This window comes from Psammomys obesus, unplaced genomic scaffold (genome assembly GCF_907164565.1).
Source record: "Psammomys obesus unplaced genomic scaffold, mPsaObe1.curated_primary_1811, whole genome shotgun sequence".
In the NCBI taxonomy this organism is placed as follows: Eukaryota; Metazoa; Chordata; class Mammalia; order Rodentia; family Muridae; genus Psammomys; species Psammomys obesus.
In genome coordinates, this window is record NW_026585698.1 from 12,213,508 (window position 1) to 12,235,685 (window position 22,178).

Consider the following 22,178-nt stretch of genomic DNA (forward strand, 5'->3'; position numbering starts at 1 on the left):
TAAGCATGACCTCTTGACACAAATATTTCTTGTAGGATTGTTTTAAACCTTTAAGTAGTGATTTTATTTTAAATGAGTCCATGGCATTACTAAATTGTCAGTAATTTGAAGTTGACACCAAATATCTTGCTTTAATGTGGACTTACATTAACATTGTGTGAATTGGGACATTATGACCTTGCATATAAAACACGTACCTAACTGTTGTGAATCACAGAAACAGAGCATTTTTCTATTAAATTCATAAAACATTTATGAAAAAAAGTATTTCTAGAGACTGAAGAATTTCTAGAGACAGTAAAATCCTTGCTATGAAATCTTGAGGAAATGAGTTTAGACACCTGGAATCCAAGTAAAATTCAGGGCTTTGTATGAACCTGTAATCTAATGTTGGAGAGGCAGAAAGAAGTGTGTCCTGCAGATAACAAGTCGGTGATTATGGACAAATGAATGAGCTCCAAGTTCATCAGAAACCGTGTCTTTATAAATAATATCAAGAGTGGTTGAAAGAGACACCTAATACCAACATTTGGTCCTCACATTCCCACATGTTCTCTACTTACATGTTTAGCACTCTCTCTCCCTCTTTCTCTATCTCCCTCTTTCTCTCTCTCTCTTTCTCTCTATCTCTGTCTCTGTCCCTCTCTCTGTCTCTTTCCATCTCTCTCTCTATCTCTCTCACACACAGAAAAACACACAGTATTTCCAAAGATGACAGGGTTTTGCATGTATTTCTTTCAATACTTTCAGTGGGAGATTTAGTCAATTCAGCAGCACGGGTAGCATTTTACCAATGCAGTACTGCAGTACAAATCAATTACCCTTTGTGCACAAAACCTTTCCATTAAGCCGGAAACTTAAGGTGGTTTTTGATATTTTTTGGATACCAACAATATCATTGCTGACATAAACCATTAAATCTATCCTGAAAAGAATATAATACACTGAAAAATTATGCATTTACAAATGGAACCAGTAGTTTTCAGCCTCTGAGTCATAATCCCTTTTGGGTGTTCAAACCAGCGTTGAACAGAATTCCCATATCAGACATCCTGAATATCAGATATCTACATTACAGTTCCTAACAGTAGCATAATTACAGTTACGGAGTAGCAAAGAAATGATTTTATGGTTGGGGTCAACAGGCAATGAGTAACTAACCTTATTAAAGGGGGCAGCATTAGGAAGGTTGAGGACCGCCGACTTAGAACCATCAAAACCAGTTTTTATTTCCTCACTGCGTATGTTTTAAGGGCTCTCCTTCCAACGGTGACACTGGCTAAGCTGGCTTCTCACAGGTTAAATAGCAAGCTGGCAGCTTACACACTGTGGTCCTCGTAAGGATCACCGCACACACGTCATATGGCACAGCTTTGAATTTCCCGAAGAAACTTCCCTGCCTTCTGTTTAATAAATCTCCCACTGTGTGCTTCCATCTTCCTCTGGGCTCTAGTAGCAGTTGTCACCACAGTGTGCCAGCTTCTCCTGGGGCCTGTTCTCTACACCTTTATCTCAGAGTCAACAGAAACCACAGGCTATACCTGCCTTCATATCTTCCTATCAATAGCAGATTTCATGCTCATCTCACACACATTTAGGCAAAAAAAAAAAAAAAAAAAAAAAAAAAAAAAAAAAAAAAAAAAAAAAAACTAAATAAAACAAAACAAAAAATATTACTTCTTGACTTTATAAATGATACACTTGGTACTGAATACATTCCACCAATTGGATTCAGATCATCAGGCTTGACTGTGGTCAGGGTTCATCACAGTTTTGCTGTGTGAGTCACGTATTTTATGGCACCTTTATTAACATCTGTGTTTATGCTATTTGTGTTAGATGGTGTAGTGTTTCCACAGTAACCAAATGAAGTTATAAACTATTCACCATATGAACACAGCTGATCTAGTATAATAAAAATATCATTATTTTGATCTCCATTTATGTATAGCTTGAGGGAAATAAGAGACTTCTCTGAACAGTGAATGCTTCTCCACTAGACTTTGGTAGAAATTATAAGACAAACATAGGCAAAATACACTACTGTAGAAAGCAGAAAATGCAATGCCTTCACAAGGGAACCAGAAAAATCACACACATCTCACTGCTGGGTGGACAAAAAAATATTAGATACAGTTGATTTTTTTTTTTCAAGCCGCAACTTCTGAAGGTGGTATGAATTACAGCTTAAATCTGTCTGCAATGATATGGCTCTGATTTATAGAGTTCAGGACTGACAATAGGGTGTGCAGATTGCCATAGTTCCACTCTGACTTTGGGCTTTAAAGAGGTATTATATAGTTATTCCTGCAGTGGAGTGGCTCACCTTCATTTTATAGAGCTCAGTGATGGATGGCAGGCTGAGAGCCTCAAACAGAATGTGCCTCTCCAAACAGTGAGGTGCATTTACCGTGTGTAAAGAGCAGCACACCACTAGCCTTTGGGATGGGCACTTGACATTGACGTAATTTAATTATTCTATGCAAACAAACCTTACCTTCATGGACAGGTTAATAAACTTCTTTTATTGAAAGTGAACTTAATCTATCAATATAATACCATCTTTCGAATATGGTTTGGAATAGGGGGGAGGTTTTCTTTTAATTACACAAAAATTTGTATTATGGAAAAGAAAATTGCATCCTCTGATACTTAGCCATTTCTCTAAAATGTAGATAAAATTTTCTGCTCTGTTAGTTATCCAACTTCATTTTCAGTTAAATAAAAATATATATATGAAAACTTATTTTATGTTAATTTAATGGATTGTGCTTTTCTGTCTTTGTTTTATTTTGATATCTTTAAATCTATCCTTAAATAACTTTATATATTTTTATTTTATAAGATTCATTTATTTTTATTTTGTGTTTGAACGTTTAGGTTCTCTGCAAAAGCAGCTAGTGCTCTTAACCACTGGCCTGTCCTTCCAGCGTGTAAAAAGCTATTTGTAATTTCTTCTCCCGAGTTGCTACGTTCTGTCACTCATGAGTGGTGGTTATGTTACATTCCATTTGAATAAAGTCAATTTTGTGGACTTTCCCTTAATTTTCTTGTAGCCGTTTCAATTCAAACTGGCCTTCACATAAGTAAAGCCACCTGTTTAACTCTTCAGCTTTCTTTACTTCTCATATACAGTGATACCCTATCCCCAGCTGTCACAGAAGTCTAAAAGACTAAGTGGAAACAAAGCTATTTAATAGCCTTAGAGCCTGGTTTAATAACTATACTTTACAACTATCAGTATTAAAATAAAACCGGGTACTATCCATTGTACTCAAATTATTTGTTTGTGATTCTATGTTTCCTATAGCCATATGCAACCCTTAACTTATACTATGGCATTTTAAGCTTTTAATTTGTCCTCCTTGATGACCATTAGAGAAGATGTATATCGCGGGTATTTGAACAGAAACCCCACATAGCTGGCACTGGTTCTCCAACACCCACCATAGGGATAGATACTTCATAGTATCTAAAATTTTAACCCTGTGTTTTCTGATACCTGAAAATGAGGCAGGCATGAGAAAAAAATCCCTAAATCAGCAATAGGAAATGGAATGGCTTGTCCCTGAATGCATAACTCAGTTTCCTGCCTGGAAGGTTTTCACGGCTGTTTCCTGCACTTCCTTCTTATTCATCTAAGTCATCCATATTCATCTTAAATATCCCTTTGATGGATTTTTCTCTAAGGGGGACCCTACATCTGTTCTTGTATATCTTAAACTACATAAATAATCTCAATATATATCTTGTCCCTGTAGTTCACTTGTAAGCTTTTCAAAGGTACAGATAAGTGATGTTTGTAGGCAAAGATTTAATATCTTACAATTTATTTTAGCCAGGCCTGGTGATTCAGGCATGTAATCCCAGCTACTCAGAAGGGTAAAGTGGGAGATATTCAATTTTCAAAGCCAGTCTGGGATATAAAATTGAGTTAATGACCAGCCTAGGCAAATTAGTCAGACCTTCTCAAAATAAAACAGTTATAATCCAAACTAAAAATAGCTGAAAACATAGCTTAATGGCAGCCCACTTGCTTAGCCTGAACAAGATTCTGGGTTTTTTTTATTTTTATTGATTTTTTTATTTTATTTATTTATTTTTATTTTTATTATTAGTTACATTTTATTAACTCTATATCCCAGCTATATCCTGCTCTCTCATTCCCTCCCAATCCCATCCTCCCTCCCTCATCTCCTCCCTGCCCCTTTCCAAGTCCACTGATAGGAGAGGACCTCCCCTTCTTTCATTTGACCCTGGTTTATCAGGTATCTTCAGGACTGGCTGCAAAGTCCTCCTCTGTGGGCTAGAAGGACTGCTCCTTCCTTGGGAGGTGGGGAGGTCAAAGAGCCTGCCATTGAGTTCCTGTTAGAAATAGTCCCTGTTCCCCTCACTATGGGAAACCAATTGGTTACTGAGCTACCACGGGCTACATTCGAGCAGAGGTTCTAGGACCATACATGGTCCTTGGTGGAGTATCAGTCTCAGAAAAGATCCCTGTGCCCAGATATATTTGGTCCTTGTGGAGCTCCTATCTTTTCCACGTCCTACTAACTCCCCCTTCTCTCGTATAATTCCCTGCACTCTGCTGAAGATTCTGGGTTTTAAAATCCTCAATGTAAATATTTATATATATATATATAGAATACATGTTATGCTATATCAAAACATATAATGAAGTTTGTCAAGCAAATTTAAACCCTTTATGTACTCATGACACTTGAAGCAAAAAGGTGAAATTTGACTGTCAAAAATTCAAAAAGAAATAAATTACTTGGGGAGGACATGGATACAGAGGGTGGGGGGAGAGAGGGATTGGGACAGGAGGAGGGGGAAACCACAGAGAGGATACAAAGTGAATAAAGTATAATTAATAAAGAAAAAAGTTAAAAAAAAGAAATAAATTACATGGTTGAATACAATAAAAAATTGATTTACATTGTTCATTTGTTTGTAAATAGTAAGAGAATCAATACTATTTATGCTTTTCCTTACAACTAAAATAGACGAAAGATAAATACTGTTAATGTACACAGTGTTTGAACTGAGAGTTATATTATTTAGGTAGTTTTTCACATTTTCTATACAATAGAATATGAGAATAATAGAATAAAGAACCTTCACAAAGTGTCACATCAACTGAATCAAATATATGGCTAGAATCATAAAAAGAAATCATAGTTTAAAATTAGTGTATGTTAGGCCTCAAAAATGACAATGTTACTAATTTTTAAAAAGATTCTTTATTAATATAGGCTTAAAATATATTTCTGTGGCCAGGGCCTTTAGAATCCCCTTATTGATGTGTGTCAGATCGTACATTTTCTGAAAGAAAATGTATCTCTGGGTGTTGTTGAACTATTACTACTGTCTTGGGGTTTTTCTTGCTTCAACAAAACACCATGACAATAAATAAACAAACAAACAACAACAACAAAAACAAGTTGGGGAGAACAGAGTTTATTTGTCTTACACTTCCATACTGATATTGATCTTCATTACTGAAGGAAGTCAGGGCTAGAACCCAAACAGGGCAGGATCCTGGAGGCAGTAGGAGATGCAGAAACCCTTTTATAAGGGTGATGCTTATTGGCTTGCTCCCCATGGCTTGTTCAGCCTTCTTTTTATAAAACCAAGGGCCACCAGCTCGAGGATGGGATGGATCCACACACAATGGGACGGGCCCTCCCCCACTGATAACTGAGAAAACGCCTTAGACTGGATCTCATGGAAGCATTTCCTCAGCTACACTCCCTCCTCTCTGATGGCTCCAGCTTGTGTCAAGTTGACACAAAACCGCAGGTGTACCTACCTTATTGTACAAAATATTCCCCAAATCACAGAATAGGAAATGCTACTTAACAACCGTCTACTTATAGTTCAGTATTTAGCTACACAAAAGTAAAATAACTTTTTTTGTGTGTGTGTAAGAAATCAAGTTTTAGGCACCCTGTGATGTTCAAGTTATTATCGCCAGTGTTTGTCTAGTGTTGTAGGGTCCTACCTGCTCTGTTTCCTGGAAAATATTGAGAATATATTTCTATGGATGGCATTTCTGGTACACCACAGAGAAACTAAGCAATTAGAGAGAACGAAATTACAATGCTCATCTTTTAATTTCAAGATATTTTTTTTATAAAAAAGGTTTTGAATAAGTATTTCCAATCCCTGCTATATGTGACGTTTATAGACCTTTCAAAATATTTTTAAAAATTCAAACATTGATGAAGATATGGATGGTTCTAGGAAGCAGTCAAGTGAAGGAATAGAGGAGTGATGGGGAAGCAGAAAGTGCTGGGAGTCGTTTCTATTCTGAGAGAGGCTGAGGCTGGAATTAAGTGAAAAGAATTTAGGCATCACGTCAACCACATACATGGTGAGCTACATTTGACCAGCTCCTTCAGCTGCTGCCACATGTGACTCTCGATACACATATGTAGAGGAGTGACCAAACACCAGAGAAGTCAGAGTAGAAGTGACTTCTGATCATTAATACTGTCAACTAGACCGAGTCTAGGATCGCCATGGAAACAAGTCTCCAAGTATGGTTGTGAGTTTATGGATTATGTTAATAGATGATGAAGATCTACCCTACATGTCGACAGCACCATCTTCTACGATGAATGAAAAGGAGAAAATGATCTGAAGACCAGCCTTTAGTTATTCTCTCTTGGCTTGTAATGTGAATACGGTGTGTCCAGGCACACCAATCTCCCAATGCTATGGTTTCCCCTTTCCTTCCTCAAGTGTCCTCCCTTTGTCAGACACTTAGCACAGCAACAGAAAATTAAATCACAAAGGCTCTCCTTACAAAGGACAGTGTCAAGAAGTTTATAATTACCTCCTGATATCTTGCCTACCAACAGGGAGAAAATGAGGAACAGTGGTCAAAGGGTGAAAAGAAAGAGTTGAGTCTTTTTCAAAGAGATCATTAATCATGAAAAAGGGGATACCTCAGCATGTATTGATTGCAAAACCAGTGGGGAAAATTAAGACAGTGTTTTATAGTAACAATGAAGACACTGGGAATAAAAGATACCAGACTCTTAAGAGAAAGGTGAATTCTCAGTCAATTTTCAGCTAGCATAGAGAGGAGGAATAAGGATGGATAGATGATATTTCCATAGATATTAATAAGAGGCAATGAGATAAAGGATGCCTGGAGATGAGCCACTTGGGTAAAATATAACAGACAGATGTATTCAGGGAATCCTCAATCTTTTCACCAGGCTTTTAGTGTGAGCTAAATGCTGATCTAGGGGATCTATATAAATCTTCAAAAGAGAAAAACGTGTTAATAGAATAATAGTGTGATTACTTGTGTGACATCACCAGGAACTCTGCCTCACAGCCTTCAAGAAAGACAGCCACACTCTCACCCTCTGCTAAAGAACGCCTAAGAAGGGGATTTGCACACTTGCTTTTTGTGAATATTCCCATGTTCCCGTTATTATCTCTTTCCCATACCGTTTCACTCAGTCTCTAATTGCTCTCCAATCTTCTTATCAGTATAGACACACCACTTAAAGTTTACGGTTGCCTCCCAGTTTCTCTGCTTGAGCATCTCAAACACAGTTTCGCCAGAACTTAGATGCTCATAAGTGGGCCTTTCTAGATGCTTCTCTTAGATTCTTGCAACCCTGGTTTCAAGCAATTATTTTCAGTTAGTTGTAGAAGTCACAGTCCTCCAGGTGGATCCTTGAATATCTTTTCCCTCGTACATAGTACATACACTCTGTCAACAAAATGCATTAATGCTGACTTCAGAACCTGACAGTCTCTCTCATTCTGAATTCCCGGTTACTGTAAGCACCCACTTAGATCAGAGTGATTGTTGTCTTGATTTTTCCCTGAAGCCTTTTTTTTTTTAATTCCTAGTGTAGCATCTAGAGGAGAAACCTATTCATTCCTCCAATGAAATTATAAGATTTTTGTTTTTTCTGAAGGAAACCCTGCCGTGGATAACTATGCCACTGATTAAAAGCCAAAAGCGGCACAGCAGTTTACACAACCCAGATCATTTGCCATTATCCCCAAGCTCTTCTCCCTCTGCCCTCTAAGGTCTGTGTGACATTCCAGAACACTGACAGACCACTGTTGACACAAATTGGATTCATCTTCCCTTTCTCCTAGAAGCCCATCCTGTCTGGTATCATGGCTTTCTTGCTTACTTCTTGCAAACCTTTGGATATGAATTTTGTGAAAATTACAGACCCACATTATCTATCGGTGCTTTACATTTTCTCTGTAACCTCTATACAAAATTCAATACATTTAGTCCACAAACTGAGGGTTTTTTGTTTTGTTTTGGTTTGGTTTTTAGTTTCTAATGTGAGACTTATTGCTTGTAAATGCTTTCTTTTTTTGGCAACTGTATCTAGAACACACTTGAAAAGAAAAAAATACGGTTGATGATTGTTTTCCAGATTACATGAGTGAGTAATGTTTGATCCATGTGAATCGTTTTCTGCCAGTGTAAGTTGATCAGGGTTCTGTACTTGTCACAACACTGGCTGACTGACATATTGTGTAATGACCCAGAACTTGAAGAATGGGATTTTTCTCAAAATAGATTTGATGAATCAAGCTGAGCCTCTTTTGAGCAACTACAACAATCTTGACAGCCATGTTTGGAGAGTAAAACAGAAATGTAATTATATCATGGGAGTGAGGAGAAGTGTTGTGAAAATACTGATGGATAGAAAAGAAAAGAGATGCTTTTTCCAGGGCATATGAATGTAGTTCAGGTGGTAGAGACCTTACCTTGCTTGCATGCATGAATATCTAATTCCGGTCACATCAACTATATCACACATACACACACACACACACACACACACACACACACACACACCAAACAGCAACAACAACAATAAAAATCTACCCCACAAAACACACACATACACACAAACATATTCTCTGAAGAGGAAGTCAATAGAGTAGTAAAATTCTGTGTTGGAGATAATGAACACCTTCCTGTTTACCCAGAGTTGTAGAAGGCATACGTTTTCATCTGACTTAACAGAAAATACAGAATTGTTTTTTTTTTAATTCTGTATTTTACATTAAATGTGTTTTCAAAATTTTCTCCCCGCACTGGCTTTGTGGTCAAATTCCATTATTTCCCTGCCAACATTACTGAGTAAATTCCAAGAAGATACTTGGATACCCCTTTCTTAGTTTGTAGCCCAGCATTGGGAATTACTTTGATCCCCAGTGCATGAACCCAGGGATTTTGTGGATTTGGTTTTCATGTTCCCAGCTGAAGCTTTGGAAATCAGGCTGTCGGCCCAGCCTATGTGCTATAAAGGCTGCAGCTTCCCTGAAACATCTCGGAGCCTCACAGCTGGTCTCTTCCTCTGTAGCGCAGTACAGAAAGACCCGGGTTGTTGCAGCATCCTGCCTTAGCAACCATAGCCATCAAACCCTTCTTTTCCACAGCTGATTTTATTTTCTCAGAAGCGCTTATCCTTAAAGAAAAATATGGAAGGCCAGGGCTGTAGCCATTATGGTAAGAGCCGTAGGCCTGGACTTTTACAGGATGCAAAGGGAGGTGCTTCCAGGATAGGATACAGCATTCTTTGGACACGTATTAGGAGTAATACAGCTACTAGGTCATATGGTACTACTTTTTAAAAGTGTTTTTATAAAAATACCCATGCTGATTGCAAGGCAATAGAACATATATGTGATAAAAATCAATAAAAGGAAATGGAAGAAAGCACTGGGAAGGGTCTCGGGGGGGGGGGGAGAAGAGAGGAGGGCCAAAGAATGGAATTGTGCTTGAAAAGGACACAGCAACAACACACACAGTGTATGCTAATTTAAAACTGAAATTTAAAAGGAATTGAGTAATACATACTCATAAAACAAATAATTGATAATTGATCATTATTATATGGATAAACCTTATTGACAGACATCCTATCTCTTGTCACAGTGAAGTATTTCCAGCAAAGTTATATGTCCTGATATAATTTCTCAAATTGATAGTATATTAGAAAATACAGATAAATCACTGACAGGACTTTAGATGTTCTTATGTATATGCAATTATTTGTGCAGTTAAAATAAATATTTCCCAGTTTTTCTTGCTTTTTTATTTATAAATTTTAGAACTCAAGCCCAGGGAATATTACCTACATTTAGGATGGGTATTCCAACTTCAAATAACATAATCCAGATAATGGATTATCTGGTTTTGTTTGTTTGTTTGTTTCATTTTTGGTTTGTTTTCACAGGTAACCCATGAAGAAGACAATAATCTAAATAACTTTGAACAGTTACATAATACCATTTAAGTCTTGTAAAGAATATATGACAAGAAGGGGAAATTTCATGGGTAAAATGATAAAAATTGATTTAGAGGAAATATTTTGTAATTGAGGTAAGCAGGTACATGTAAAAATGAAGTGGAAAACTGGCGTTTCTGTGTATTCCTTTTCTTACCTTCTCTGAGCTGGTATCTAAGCTTCTCATGTTTCTTTCCTGATAATTCTCAGCTTTCCATTTCTCAATACGAAACAGCTACCTCATCTCAAAAATGTGAGCAATGATGGTATCTATGCCTGCCACATCTGACTGTGAAAATTATTTAAGGTGCTCTGTGAAACACTTACAAAGTATTTGTGTAAACAGAATGTATGCGATAAAAGCCGTTACTGTTCTTTGTTTGCCCAGTATTCCCATTAACACCACCCCCCCCCATTTCACATCATTTCAGCTTGAAATGAATTCCCCGGACTACTTAGTGTTTAAAATCAATTCATGTAAACTAAGTTTTTCAATAGGTAAATAGTGGTCGTGGTAAGGCAGTAGAGAGGTGCAGTCGTATTTAATATACAAGATAAGGTCCTTCAGCATCAACACAAAAAAGTAGCTTTGCAGTAGGGGTATATATAAATATATATCTTCCCCCCAGGAATCTCAAATGAAACATCTTTAGTGTTTGTTGATTAACAACTAACATTTTATTTCATTAAAGAAATGGAAACTGAAGAATGAAAAGCCACAAAGTTCCTGGGCTCTACCTGGAACTCCGCAGAGCAACTAGAAAGATGAAAATTAGATTGTACCTACTTTAATACTTACTTCTCCTTATGCTTTCTTCACAATGCTCACACACTAAAGAGTATTTTATACAGATCTAGGTAAAACTATGCACAGGGAGAAAAATCACTACAGACACTGAGCTAAGCCAGCCTGTTCCTAATGTACACATCATAATTTACATGCTACCATTTCAGGAGTGGGAGTTTTGGATTGTTCTTTTTCTATGTAAGGAAAAGATTGAAAGAATAAAAAGAGGAAAGGGATTGAAAGATGAAATGAAAAAAGGAAGAGGGAGAGGAGGGAGGAGAAGGAGGTAGGAAGGAAAGGTAGATAATTTACCATGTCTGATTTAGCGTGGGTACGGCCTGTGGAACAGAATCACCACAGTTTGGAGGAACAAGAAGAAGATATCTGATACACACATGAAGCCCAAGATCAAAGCAGGTTTCTGTTCCTGCCCCCCGAGTGTTGTTCCTTTCAGCTTATTGCATACTCTAGAATTAAGTACTAGGCCTCTTGTCTGCGTGTTTTCCATCTGACTGTATCTAAAACATCATTTCTTCCTTAACCCACCTCTTCGGCTATATTAATTTTCATTTAGTCATCCTAAAAGATTCTTCCTCTTCCCCCCTCCTCCTCTTCATTTTTCTTCTTCTTAGTCTTCATATTATTATTATTAATTATTGTTGTTATTATTACTATTTCTGAGACTTTGTGTTTGTTCTTTTGGTTATCTAAAGTAACATGTTTTATAATAAACCTACCGATATCAGTTGAGTTCTTCTTCACAAGTGCCTGACATTGTAGAGATACCCCTTTGGGCACTACTGTTGGGCTGTTTCTAGCACTGAGACAAACAAGAGTTAGATTCATGGCTAAGCAGCATGAAGGGAGACATTTTCTCTTTCACTGATTAGTTGCTGAGATCCCTAGAACTGAAGAGAGATTAATAAAGGAACATGTTCAAGTAGTCAAGTTCCCTGTGACGTGAAAGAATTTGCAAATGAAACACTAAGAGGCAGAAGAAACTGTCACAGGCAGCCATGCTGTAGTACCCTCCCAGGAAAAAGATAGGACCTGACAGCACACTGCATTGAAGTTAATGTCCTGTGTCCGCACACTGCTGTATTTGTCCTCAGACTTAAGAAGGCATTCTTCTATTGGATTTAGAAAAGCCATTCTGAAATGAGAACTTTCTAACTGTTGTAGATGATGGTCTGATAATTCTCACCTGATCCACTTCAGGAGAAGAGGATCCTTCTGTTGTTTCCCAGAAGGCTAGAGGGTCTGGTGTAGGGTCAGATGTGTGACAGCCGCATCTCAGTGTATAATACACAAGCTGATTTACCACAGTAAAGAATTATAGTGACCAAAACTGAATAGTACTGAGTTTGAAAACCTCTATTCCAGAGAAGCAAAAGTACTTCTTCTAAAGTTTTTAAATATATGTCAACAAAAACAGTTCTCACTCTGTAGCTGAATCATAAATTCAGCTTGAGAGTGAGGGTCTGGAAACTTATGGTTTAGCTTATCACACGATTCTTAAGAACAATGAGCCACCTCCTCCTGCAGGTGTCGGAGGTTACCTCTGAAGTACAGACACATTTTAAAACTCTGTTTACTACTAAGGGTAAAATATGCAAGCTTAGTAATGTCCTTAGGTGATTGGCCTGGATAACGATAATAAGAAATTATTTTTTGTCTCTTTGTCTTTCTCCAGACTTTCACAGCTAATAATGATTTCTCTTTAATTTACCCAGAAATATCTCCCTAAGATTTCTGATTATCACAAGTAATTACCAGCAATTATCACTGTGTAATATCCAATATCACCTAGCCGTGAGTATGGGTCACTAAGAAAACATTAAAAAAATGAGGATTTCTTCGTGTTGTTATTCTTTTATTTCCTGCAAAACCTTCAAGTCAGGAAAGAATCATGTTCTTTTCAAACTACTTCCCACTGCCATTCTTTGGGAGTCTTGCTGCAATGGTTTAAATGAAATGTCCTTGTTTATTATGGTGACAGGAGTGGGTGTCAGGTCGACAGGGAGTGGATTTGTGGCTGTTAACCTTGTCAACTTGACTCAATTAGGAACGTACTAGGAGCTATGCCTCTGGGTGTATCTGTGAGAACACTTTCCAGACAGTTTAACGGAGGAGGAGGAAGGAAGATCCTCCCTGAGTGGGATGGAACTACACCCCGAGGCTTTAGAGCATATAGAGGATGAATTGATTCCCACACCTCTCTCCCTCCTTCCTTCCTGCAGAGACACTGTGCCTGGACATCTGCAGTGCAGTGCCTGCAATGAGGAGTTCTATCCCCAAGCTTTTTAAATTTGTTTTCTCTCAAGGAAACGAGGAGAGTGACTAATACGCTCATGTGTAGATGGTACACAGTGTGTCTCTTATGTGCTTTCTCTCCTTCCTTCCCCCAGCCCCTAAGCTTTTTCATCTATATCTCTTGTCATTGACAATACAGTGTTGGATAGCCTAACCACGAAGCAAGGCCAGATCTAATGGGAGGGCACCGGCGACGCAATGGACAAGACAAAATCAGGATGAAACTGAGATAGCCTTCTGGGTCTGCCCTTGTTGGGGATCGGAAAAATATCAAGAGGGGTCAATAGAAAATTAGCTGCGAAAACCACTCAGTGTTAGAAAGCAGATGAAATCCACTGTGTTGGAGGCTAAATGACCTAAATGCACTCTTTTCAAGTCATATAGCTCAAGATATTAATAGTTAAAATATTAGAGGTCAACACTGATAAGTGATCAGTATGTATTGACACGTAAGCTAATAATCTTTATATTCTCCCTGTGTCTCCCCTCCCCCCCTGAATTTAGTTACATTTATTTTAAATTCAAAATAAATATGTAAAAGGGGGAAAGGGGAAAGGTGATATTTCATCTTTAGATTGTGCTAGAACAAACACTTCAAATTCCAGCCAGAGTTAGGATCAATAGCAAAGGGTCGATTTATCTTTGAAATAACTATGAAATGTCTAAGAGTACCCTAAGAGAGTCGAGTCTCATTACTAGCTTCAAAATGTATGAAAAAAAAATCTTCGGAAAAACTGTTATCTGAACCTGCCAGTACACCACCAACACATGGCTGGGTGAGTCTGGATCCGGTGTTCTCTTCATGTCTGGTGTGATGTAGATGGCGGCTTCTATCCCTAAGAGGTGTGTACAGCTCTCAGCTGGGTTTAGCAGTGTAATCCAGAGGAGGAACTTGGAGATAAGGGCACAATCCAAGGCAAGCTGCTTGGCTTCAGCTCCACCTGTAGGTACTTCCTGGCCTGTTTGGACCTGCCTTGGGTTCCACTTCATCCTGTAGCCCGACTAGCTCCTCCTCCCAGTGCTCTCCTGTTGCCTGACTTCCTCTGACTGCTGCATTGTCCAGGCTTCTCTTTAGCCCTACTCTCTCTCTCTGCTCTTGCCACTGCTTGGGTCTCTTCTAGGAGGAACTGGAGAGCCAGAATGCTTCTCATCTACTGTTATCTTTTTCTTCTTTTCATTCTTGGGAACAAAGGACTCCTGGGAAATGATGAGTCTTAAAGCAAACCTCTTCCTTCAGCTGTATCTGTTCTTCCTCTGGTGGCAGCTTTCACATCTTGTCCTACTGGGCACCATTTTTACCAGTCTCCTGGGAGAATGACTCACCTGCAATCACATTCATTCATCACCCTTTTCTCTGGGAAGGAATGGTTTTGAAATGGAGAAGGCAGAGTGCCTTGAACTTGGGCAACTCTTCTCACCGCATTCCTTTATTTTCTTTTCCTGTAACAGACCTTCTTTTTCCTTTTAATTTTTATTTTATTATTATTTTTTTTAATCAAAGGAGAAAGGACGCTTCCAAATTGCTTGTCGCTGGGATTGGGGGCCGGGTTATAAGGAGTTATAAGGAGTCCCATAGTTTGGCACAGTTTGAGCTCTTCTCACGAGTAGCATATGCTCTTCCGCGTCTCTTTTGTTCATCAGTGCAAAGTCTTGTGACTTGGGGATGCAAAATCTTAGTATGGCATGGTCCGGAGTGAAATTCAATGTGTTATTTCTCCCATTTTCTCTGTGAATCTTACTCCCAGGTTACTTTTTCAATCCTCAAAAGAAAATGAACAGGCTTAGCGGATGGTTTCTTGGGCAAGATGGCCTACTTTCAAGAATTGAGGCCCCCATAGTTCAGGTACTTTGAGTGTGCATGGCTGCAATTTTTTTTGAGGTGCTCACACTCTTATGCCACTACATTTCTTCAGGTTATAGGACTCCAGCAAGGTTTGGTTTGCACTACAGGAGTCTGCAGGTCTCATGAGATCTTACATTCAAAATTGTTTCAAAATTGTTTCATGTACACTGAACTTACCCTCTACAGTTTCCTTGTCAAGAATAATGTTTTCCCTGAAAAAAAAAAAAAAAAAAAAAACATTTTTAGGATGTCTTTGCTCTGAGTTATAATTAATCCAAAATGAATAAGCCAATACTCCAAAATGAATCAATAAGAATTTGATTCTTTTAGGTGTTGAAATATGAAGAGTTTAAAATATGTGGAAAAAATTAAAAGTTTCAAATCATGCGTTCAGACTCACTATTCTTCTCCACAATGAAACATTAAGTATGATAATGACAGAGTAAATACAGCTCCAATCAACTAGTGTAGTTCAAATTTCCTTCAATTTTTCTCTTTCTAAAATGTTTTTAAATTAGCATACAAATTATTGAGCCTCATTATGGCATTCTTTCTTACACATGTGTCATTATATTTCCTTATTAATTTTTCTCTCCCATTCCCTCTCTCCATCTCACCTATTCACTAAGAGGTGGAAACAATATATTAGTCACAAGGTCACACACATACCACTCTCCTCTATTCTGAAAGAGCTGATTCTCTGAGCTGAAGGTAGCAGATAGCCCAAAGACATAAGTATTTATTTGTAGAAAGAGAATTTTAAATAATAAAAAGAATAGAGTAAAATTACAATGTTAAAAGACCACAGAGTATCTTGTTTAAAGGTTCTGCTTTGACTATGCCCTGAGAAATCCCAGCTTTTACTTTCATTTACCTTTAAAAATGCTTCTGTGGTAAGGCTGAAGGAGTCATGTCATTAATTTCCCTTTATGATTTTCTTTAGTGTTTGTTTCTTTAAAAATCCCCAGGGGGTGCAGCCTTTTCAGGCCACAGAGTAAGACAAAGCAGCTGGGCCTGATGAGACCAGATAGGCTGTGGACAGATGGAAGGGGAGGAGGACCTCCCCTATCACTGGACTGGGGGAGGGGCATGAGAGGAGAAGAGGGAGGGAGGACGGGATTGGGAGGAGAGGAGGGAAGAAGGCTATAGTTTATTCTCTTTGTATCCCAGCTGTAGCTCCCTCCCTCATCTCCTCCCAATCCCACCCTTCCTCCCTCTTCTTCTATACCCTTCCTTCAGTCTACTGTTAGGGGAGGTCTTCCTCCCCTTCCCTCTGACCCTAGCCTTTCAGGTCTCATCAGGACTGACTGCATTGTCTTCCTGTGTGGCCTGGTAAGGCTGCACTCCCCAGAGGGAGGTGATCAAAGAGTCAGCCACTGAGTTCATGTCTGAGACAACTTCTGTTCTCCTTACTAGAAAACCCACTTGAACACTGAATGGTATTCCACTGTGTAACTGTACCACAATTTCTGTATTCATTCCTCTATTGAGGGATATGTGGGTTGTTTCCAGATTCTGGCTATTATGAATAAAGCTGCTGTGAACATGGTTAAAAAAAAAATAAATGGGATAAAAAGTGAATAAATTGTAATTAAGAAAAAAGAAAAAAATAATTAAAAAAAAACTTTTTAACTTGCAAAGAAACAGAATACTTGGAGAAAAACTAATATACCTTTTCAACATTGTTGCTATAAGAGGCACAGTTTCAGGCAACTCTAGCTTCATCTTTATCTAGATAACAGAATTATTTCCTGATATTTTGAAAACATTAGATAACATCATATGTGTGTGTGTGTGTGTGTGTGTGTGTGGTGTGTTTGCACACACACATATTTACATGAGAGAAAAATGATCATGAATTTAGGAAATGATAATTGTTTCTCAGTAGTATCAAGCTGCCAAGTTAACCAGCTGTGTGGTCAGCTCATGAAGATTCTGGCCAATTTCTGGTTAGATTGTATGCTTTCCTTGAAAGCAAGATCCCAAGTAATTTCTTTGGTTGCTTGTTTTCTGTCACTTCTTAGTACATACCACATATTTATCATAATGTTCATTCACTAACAAACTAGATGGTTTTTCATATTAAGATTCTCTCATTCTGAGTTTTGTTTTAATGTATAATGTTATGATTGGGCTTGTGATTCTTGTTTAATTATTTCCTAGAAACCTACTTCTGTGACGGTTGTTTGTTATTGGTCCTGGGAGCCTCAGAATCTATTGACTGTCTCTTACTGAGGAAAAATTAAAGCTGAGTTTAGATGCTGTTTGTAGCCTATATTCCTTCCAAACTTCTACATCATTCCTTTATGTATTTTCATGATGTTATTTCTTGACAAGATAAAGTTCACACTGTTCTAATTGCCTTAGTTACCAATTAGTGGGTACATGGCTTTCAATAAATGAGCTCTGTTATCAACTATTACACAAAGAGCATCTATGTGAAAAATCAGGGTGGTTATTTTATTCTTTGTCTGTGTCTATGGGTTCAGTTAAGAATGTTTCCTCTCTATCACCCTCCAATTCCATGAAGAAGCTGTGTGGTTGCATCAGTGTCTCTGTCCTCAATTTGTTACTTTCTTTACTGTGAATGAGATCTGCCATTGCCCAGATGTTAATCTGTGTGAGGCTTACAATTTTAAATATCAGTCTAAAATGATTTTTGTTGTTGTTGCTACTGTTTGCTTTTGGTTAGTCTGTTTTATGACTGGATTTTAATAAATTCTTAAAGTAACAAGTGTCTGCTTTTGATCATAATAAGAGAAGAGAAAACATTATTTAACGAACAACAAATTCAAGATGTTTGCTTTTTAAACAAACAGCTATCTCTTTCTATTATTACAGCTCCCATTAAGCAAAATAAGATGTTAGTTAAATGAACAGCAAATAAAATAGTTAAGTCTACTAACTAGGCTGTAAACCATATTGTTATTTACAAAGGATTGGGTGTCATGTGGAGAAAGAGATTGCCTATCTCTTTATTCTGTTTATTCTATCATTCCCTTTTTTTTTTTCCTATTCCCTTCTTGTTTTTGAGACAATGTCTCCCTTTATATTCCTGCCTGTTCTGGTATTCAGCATGTAGACCAGGCTGCCCTTGAACTCACAGAGATTGCCCTACCTCTGCTTCCACAGCGCTGGGGTTAAAGGCATGTACCACCATTACATGAAAATCAGAATTTTTATTCTCTTTTGACAGAAAGTGAATGTCAGCCAGGTATAATGAAATCTTCCTTTGGATTCACATGCATAAAATTCACGTATGAGTTACCATTTTCTCCTTCTATTCCCTCCCTGTTATGATTGATCATTTCAATGTTCAAGTACCAGTAAAGCTGTATTAATAACTTTGTATAATATATGCTTTCCTTTTTCCATTCCTTCTTCTGCTGCTGCTTCTCCTTCTTCTTCTCTTAATTTATTTTAAAATTTATTTATTTATTTATTTATTTATTTATTTATTTATTTATTTATTTATTCACTTTGTATCCCAGCTGTAGCCCCCTCCCTCATCCCCACTCAATCCACCATCCCTCCTTTATCCTTCTATGCCCCTCCCAAGCCCACTGATAGAAGAGGTCCTCCTCCCCTTCCATCTGAACCTAGCCTATCAGATCTCATCAGGACTGGATGCACTGTCTTCCTCTGTGGCCTAGTAAAGCTGTTCCCTCCTCAGGAGGAGGTGATCAAAGAGGCAGTACATGTCAGAGACAGTCCCTAGTCCCCTGACTAGGGTACCCACTTGGATACTGAGCTGTCATGGGCTACATCTGTGCAGGGGTTCTAAGTTATCTCCATGCATGGTCCTTGGTTGGAGTATCAGTCTCAGAAAAGACCCCTGAACCCAGCTTTCTTAGTTCTGTTGCTCTCCTTGTGGAGCTCCTATCCCCTCCAGGTCTTTCTATCTCCCCCTTCTTTCATAAGATTCCCTGCACACTGACCAAAGTTTGGCCATAACTCTCAGCATCTGCTTTGATACCCTGTTGGTAGAGTCTTCCAGAGGCCCTCTGTGGTAGGTTCCTGTCCTGTTCTGTGTTTTCTCCCTCTTCCGATGTCCATCCTGTTTGGCATTCTGCATAAGACTGATCATCTTACACAGGGTCCTCCTTCTTGCTTAACTTCTTTAGCTGTACAGATTTTAGTATGACTATCCTATATTATATGTCTAATAGCCACTTATAAGTTAATATATACCATGTGTGTCTTTCTGTTTCTGGGTTACTTCACATAGGATGATCTTTTCTAGTTCCCACCATTTGCTGCAAATTTAATGATTTCCTTGTTTTTTTTTTTTTTTTTTCTTTTATCTTTGGAGGTTTTAATGTGTCATGAAGCTTTTTTTATTTATTAATTACCCTTTATTCACTTTGTATCCCCCCCCCCGTGGTTCCCTCCTTCCTCCCATCCCAATCCCTCCCTTCCTCCACCCTCTGCATGCATGCCCCTCCCCAAGTCCACTGATAGGGGAGGACTTCTTTTCCTTCCTTCTGATCCTAGTCAATTAGGTCTCATCAGGAGTGGCTGAGTTGTCTTCTTCTGTGGCCTGGTAACACTGCTTCCCCCTCAGGGGGAGGTAATTAAAGAGCAGGCCAATCAGTTCATGTCAGAGACAGTCCCTGTTCCTATCACAATGGAATCCACTTGGATACTGAACTGCCATGGGCTACTTCTGTGCAGGGGTCTTAGGTTATCTCCATGCATAGTCCTTGGGTGGAATAGCAGTCTCAGGAAAGACCACTGTGCTCAGATTTTTTGGTTCTGTTGCTCTCCTTGTGGAGTTCCTGTCCTCTCCAGATATTACTGTTTCCCACTTCTTTACTAAGATTCCCTGCACTCTCAATTCCTATCCAGAAATGCAAACAGGCTGGACATCAGAAGAAGGAGAAAAGAGGAAACAAGTCAGGAGCCTGACACAGAGGACCTCTGAAAAGCTCTGCCCTGCAGACTATCAACATAGATGCTGAGACTTATGGGCAACCTTTGGGCAGAGTGCAGGGATTTCCTTGTTTTTAATTGCTGAGTAGTATTTCGTTGCGAAAATGTACCACAATTTCTGTATCCTTTCCTCCTCTGAGGGACATCTGGGTTGTTTCCAGATTCTGGCTATTACAAATAAAGCTGCTATGAACATGGTTGAGCAAATGTCCTCACTGTGTACTTGAGCATATTTTGGATATATGCCTAGGAGTGGTATAGCTGAAGAAGTACTATTCCTAACTGTCTGAGAAGGCACCAGATTGAGGTCCAAAGTTGTACAAGTTTACATTCCCTCCAGCAATGGAGGAGGGTTCCCCTTTCTCCACCTCCTTTCCAGCATATATTGTCACTTGAGTTTTTTTATTTTAGCCATTCTGATAGGTGCAAGTTGAAATCTCAGGGTCATCTTGATTTGCACTTCCATGATGACTAAAGACATTGAACATTTCTTTAAGTGTTTTTCTGCCATTCAATATTCCTCTGTTGAGAATTCTCTGTTTAGTTCTGTAACCCATTTTTAAATTGGATTACTTGATTTGTTGCGTTTAACTTCTTGAGTTCTTTTTATGTTCTGGATATTAGCTCTCTGTCAGATATAGTTTTGGTGAAGATTCTTTCCCAGTCTGTAGACTGTTGTTTTGTTCTGACGACAGTGTCCTTTGCTTTACAGAAGCTTTTCAGTTTCATGAGGTCCCATTTATTGATTGTTGCTCTTAGAGCTTATGCTGTTGGTGTTCTGTTCAGGAAGTTGTCTCTTGTGCCAATGAGATCCAGGCTCTTCCCCACTTTTTCTTCTAACAGATGTAGTGTATTTGGTTTTTGGTTTGGTTTTTTTGTTTTTATATTTTAGGTTTTTCTAGACAAGGTTTCTCTGTGTAGGCTTGTCCTAGATTCACTTTGTAGATAATCTGGCCTTGAACTCACAATGATCCACCTGTGCCTGCGTCTACCTATCAAGTGCTAGAGTTATAGGTGTGCAACACCAGGCCTAGCCAATATGTACTTTTTTCTCTTTAATCCTTTTGATAATATGCACTTTACATTTTTCTTTAATGTATCTCATTTTTCTTAAGTGTTAAAGTTAGCATCCAAATTATTGAGTTTCCTTGTAGTATTTTCCTTAATTTGCTTAATTTGTTTTGTTCTTATTCACTCCACTCACCAAGTATGCCTCCAGATGGTTTCTTCTATCTGATTTTCTGTCCCATTATGTTCTGCTGCTTTCGATCCTCTACTTCCCTTAAGAGCTCACCTTCAAACATGGTAGCCTTTCAGTTTCCTGAACTTAATAAACATATATGCACACAAATATATATGTTTAATTCTGAATTCCTTATAAGCAGAAAGGCAAAAACTATTTGTTTTTCTGAGTCTGACCTTATACCTTCTTTTCTCTCAGTTAATGTACACAATGAATGCTTTTGCATCCATGTTTATCTCTGTATGATTCTCAATAGTCAGGAAAATGGACCCAGCCTAGATGTCCCTCAACTGACGAATGGATAAATAAAATGCAACACATATATAGAATTAAACTTTGTTCAGCTATGAGGAAAAAAAATGAACTTATGACACATGTAGGAAAATGAACCAAATTGGAGATTATTATGATTATTACATTAATTGAAACAAACCTTTTGATTATTAAAGAATGTTAAATTGTCTATCAAGAGGTCATGTCCTCTTGGCAAATCTCACTCTTTGAGGGTCTGTGTGAAGAACTGTGTAGAGTGGAAAGAAGGAGACTTATGAGCCTCAGCTCTTGTCTGCAGGCCCTCCCCTCACGTTGGTTTGTCTGTGACATCTGTACTGGGGACCTGCCTCCATTGGGCCTTTGTGCAATCTCCACCTTTACAGAGTCTGATTTTCAGTATCATGTCCCCTGTTAGGAGTTAGAAAGTTATCCTCTTATTTTCAGGAGGTACAAAAGAAAAGATGTTTTTGTTCATAGACATATACATGTTTTTTT